Below are 4,974 nucleotides of genomic sequence, written 5' to 3' on the forward strand. Positions count from 1 at the left end.
TGGAGGTAAAGACACGTTCAGTTTACAGCAGCTGAATCCAAAAACCTAATTGTCCATCAGTTAATAGCCAGTGCATGTTTCCGTGTTATTTGGTCACTTTGTCCCTCAAATATCAGTTTACCCTGAGCACAAAAATTCTAAAATAATTTATTTGTTCTCAGGTGTTGTTGCCTTTAGTTTGTTTTCTAAAGAATATGACCTGATAGGCTGACCAGCAACAAAATATCAGGTTGATTTTTTAATAATGGACAAAGTAAAACACAGAAACAGACAAAAGCAATATTAACACCATCCAACAAAGTAAAAAACTGCTAGAAGAATACAGTTTCCCTGTATCCTGAAGTGACATAGAAAGAACTACAGCGGCATATCAGGGTTATTGTAGTTCTGTGTTTCTAACATAACCTTAAACCTGTGGCGTTATTAGGATTTTATTTTATTCCCTAGTAAAACCAGGAGGCTGGATGTGGAGGCGTTCCCAGGCCAACCGGGAGACATAGTCCCTCCAGGGTTTCCTGGGTTTTCCCAGGGGCCTCGTCCCTGTGGGACGTGCCTGTATCACCTCACTAAAAACAGAAATGTTCTTGTTTTTTCTTGAAAATTACTGAGATTAATTTGAAAAGTCCAGAGTTTTCTTTGTTCTACCTCTTACGGCTGCTCCACTTCCTGCTTTTGGAGCGGTCTCAGGTCCGCTTGGCGTTCACATATGAATGTGAAGTGCCCCAAAGTTCATTACAACCGAACCGAGGCCGAGGTTTGCTGATCTTTACCTCCTCAACTGAACTGAACTTTCTACACAAACAAATTAGAGTTCAGTTAAACATTTCTGAGTTTGAAAAGCAAAAGATTTTTTAAAAAAGAAACTCAGAAATGTTTAGATTACTCTCAGAAATTTTCTAATAAAAAGGAAAAAAAATAAAATTAAAACATGGAAATTTATTTTCCTACATTTAGCTTGTGTTACTGATGTTTCCTGAGTTTGTATTTTTGTTAGAAAAATGTGAGCTCCTACTTTTTAACCAGAGAAAGTTAATGTTTCCAACACCTCCAGAGCAAACCGTTGTTCCAGGTAGTTTAACAACCGTTCACACCGAACAAACGGTTCAAACGTCTTTCAGAAACAACAGCTTTTATCAGCGACTCAACCAATTGCACTTGGCTGATTGGTGTGATTGGTGTAACGACTTATAAGCCTGAAACTGATCGAAGTTGGTCTAAAAGGTGAAGCAGGAAAACAAACTTAATTCTACCTTTAAAGTCCCTTTCAGACTATTTTTTAATAAAATGTAACACAGGAGACTCTCATAACATTCCTTGAAACCAACACCAACAAACCTATTTGTTCTCTTTCAAAAATAATCTTCTTTAAAAGCTGTGAGCTGCCTTTAACTGCTTCGTTTAGAGCGATAATGTGATCATCTTCTCAACCATTAAAGATTGTTTCTCCAAGCAGCACTTAGAAATAAGTGCCGTGGCATTACACTGCCACAGATTGTTGACCTTTCATTGTTCAGGCTTCTTATCCACAGTCTGTGAACTGGAGTTACGTAATGACCAAAATGACATGATGAATTTTCTCCTTACCGCTTTGTATGATGATAAAACCCCATCCTGGCTCAGTGTTTATTATCTTCACTTTTACATTTACATTCATTCCAGAAGTTTAATTTGGTGTTATAGTACTTTTCTTTTTCCACTGACGAATATCTGGTTTGACAAACCACTGCAAAGATCTTCAAAAACAAGAAGTCTGAGTTTAATTTATTAATTATGTTAAAAATGTCACAAACAGGCTCAAAATCTACTTTTCCAAAAACCCTCTAACAGGATTTTCTCTGTTACATTTTTCCAATTCAAGCACATTTAAAACATTTTCAAGGTAAGTTTTCAAACTAAAAAGAAAGACAGTTTCAATTTACCGTTATATAATTTATTGCTGTGATTAATAATGTCGAATAATGGTACAACTGAAACACTGATTTAACAAAAAAGAAGATAAACAATTTCAGTAACTTTATTTAATGTTTAAAATATAAGCAAACTTTTCGTTCAAATACAAAATCAATAAGTCATTTAGGTATGAGGAATGATAAATATTAATTATATTGAATTAACCCAAACTAATCTTGTTAAATGCTTAAACAATTTGCAAAAAAGTTACAAAAAAATTATTTAAAAATTTCTTGCTAACTTTTCTCACTGCTAAATCATAAAATCCTACCAAGTATTTTGGTCCAATTTCTAGTGCAAATTTCTTTGTACAATTGAAACAAAACAAAATATAACAAATTGGAGTTTGTGTTATAATCTGCCCCTGAAACTAGAACCTTTTCATAAATATTAAGTAATTATTGACTTAAAACAAACTCTTACATCCTACTGAAAGTTTCTTTTAAGTTAGTTTTATGTTAAGCTGCCATTTAGCAGATAGAAATAATTTTGGTGATTTTAACTGACCTAAAACACAGAAAGCGACTGATTTAACTTTAGACAGGAAGAGAAAATGTGTCTGTGTCTTTTTATGTACCTGGTTTCAGTTGTAAATAAAGTTTTCCATATTCCAACTTTTAATCAAACAGTTGATTGCACTTTATTGCAAACTTTTGCAGTTTGAATATTAAGCAGTTTGTACAGAAATCAAGCTACCTAATTCAAGTTCAGCTGTACGAACCCTGTTCTTTAAACATGTGTCTGCATAACTTGCCGTGTTTTTTGCCATTCCCGCTCTGTGATTCACGTACACATTTCTTTGAGGCGGACTGTTCCTAACGGTGGGAATCGAAGCGACAATGGCACAAAATAACCTCTGAAAAATAAAAGAAATTGGCCTCTATTAAACCTAATTATGGAGCTGAAGCAGCGTTGACGTCTGCCTGTGCCATTTGCAGCTTTTATCTCCCTGTGAGACGCCATTAACTTTGCAGAAGCTGCACGTAAAGCAGGACATGTTTGGAGTTTGTTTGTGAGCTGAAAGTCAGTGAGTTGTGCCTCGTCAGAGTGCCGACTGTTTATGTTTGCCGTTACTCAGATGTGTTGATTATCATTTTGTTCCAATAGTTTTAAGCAGCACCAGCCCTCAGAGTTGGTCCTGTCACATTTATGACACTCCAAAAAAGTAATTCAACCAAAAATAAGTCGGATTAGTCACCAAAACGTGGATCAATTTTCACTGAAAAGTCTCCAATAAATATCATTTTATCTCATTTTGGACCATTTTCTTTCCCCGTACGCGTTCCTGTGGTGAATAATTTGGGGTTATTTCATGAAATTTAAAGCAGCAGCAGAGATGGTGGGATGAGTTTTTGAAAGTAGAACCAGAACAAAAGAACAGAACCGTCTGTTTACCCTTTAACCTTTCACCTGAATTACTTTTTTAAGTGCTTTTCATGGAAAATGTCCGAGGCCGTCAAGTGTTTTCTCCTCTGACCTCAGGGATATTTTAATCAGGCACATTCAGACGTTAAAAGTGGAGACATTTCTTCAGCTAGATTCTTCTGAACCTTAAACTGGACTCACATAAAAATAGCATTACTTCAACTTTTTTTTAATCGAGTGAAAGTAAAAAGTATTTTATCTGATTAAATGTTTTAATTGATTGGCAGCACTACACTAAAATATAAATATGCGTCTTTACTTTTTATTGTGTGTTTTTAACGGAAATGCAATCAAAACTGTTTCTGTGTTTTGAAGCAAATTATAAATGAATTATAAAAATGGATGGTTAATGAAGCCAGTTCATTATTTCTGGTATGTTGAAACAAAATCTACCAAAAGTACCAAAACTTTTTCTCTTTAGAGTTTGAAAGTTATGCAAGTGTAGTTTTACATGAGACAAGTTTAAAAAAATAATATTTCTCCAGTAATTTAAAGCTCCTGGAGTAAAACATTAATCTGTTGAAGTCACAAAACTTTCGCATACCTATTGGTGTATTTATATGTTAAACATCAGGAGATGCAGCAGAGACTAGAACCTGTAAATGAAATTTCCGAGCTGATTGTTTCCATCCACGTCCTTCAGTGGATTAACGAGTGCAGCTCCAGGGATAATGGAGATCTCTGCAGCCTGTAAGCGTTCACGAACAGCTGCTTGGTTCATTCTCTAATAATCAATTCACAGTAATTCTCTGGCAGCTCACAAGATGCAGCATTGCCTCCTCGTTTACAAACCTGCTGGAGGAAGAAATGAGTTTCCTGCTCAACGGGAGACGGAACAACGTCCAGGTTTAGTAGCAGCAGGATCAAATAATACAGAATATTTACATGAATATTTCCGTCTAAAACGACTAAAACTGATGGATCATTGATGAAAGTATTTATCATGATGTCTGGAGAACATGGACCTCTGGTGATTTTTAAGATCTGATAGAAGATGGAAAAATACTTTAGTTACTGGAGTTGATCGTCTTTTCTGTTGTATAAATATTATCTATTCAATTAAACACGACCTATTTATCAATTCATCCATCTGTTCATCCATCTGTTCATCCATCCGTCCATCCATCCATTTATCAATTCATCCATCCATCCATCCATCCATCCATCCATCTGTTCATCCATCTGTTCATCCATCTGTTCATCCATCCATCCATCCATCCATCCATCCATTCATCTGTTCATCCATCCATCCATCCATCTGTTCATCCATCCATTCATCTGTTCATCCATCCATCCATCCATTTGTTCATCCATCCATCCATCCATCTGTTCATCCATCCATCCATCCATCTGTTCATCCATCCATCCATCTGTTCATCCATCCATCCATCCATCCATCCATCCATCTGTTCATCCATCCATCCATCTGTTCATCCATCCATCCATCCATCCATCCATCCATCCATCCATTTGTTCATCCATCCATCCATCCATCCATCTGTTCATCCATCCATCCATCCATCCATCTGTTCATCCATCCATCCATCCATCCATCCATCCATCCATTTATCCATCCATCCATCCATCCATCCATCCATC

The sequence above is a fragment of the Gambusia affinis genome, linkage group LG21 (assembly GCF_019740435.1).
Source record: "Gambusia affinis linkage group LG21, SWU_Gaff_1.0, whole genome shotgun sequence".
Taxonomy (NCBI): domain Eukaryota; kingdom Metazoa; phylum Chordata; class Actinopteri; order Cyprinodontiformes; family Poeciliidae; genus Gambusia; species Gambusia affinis.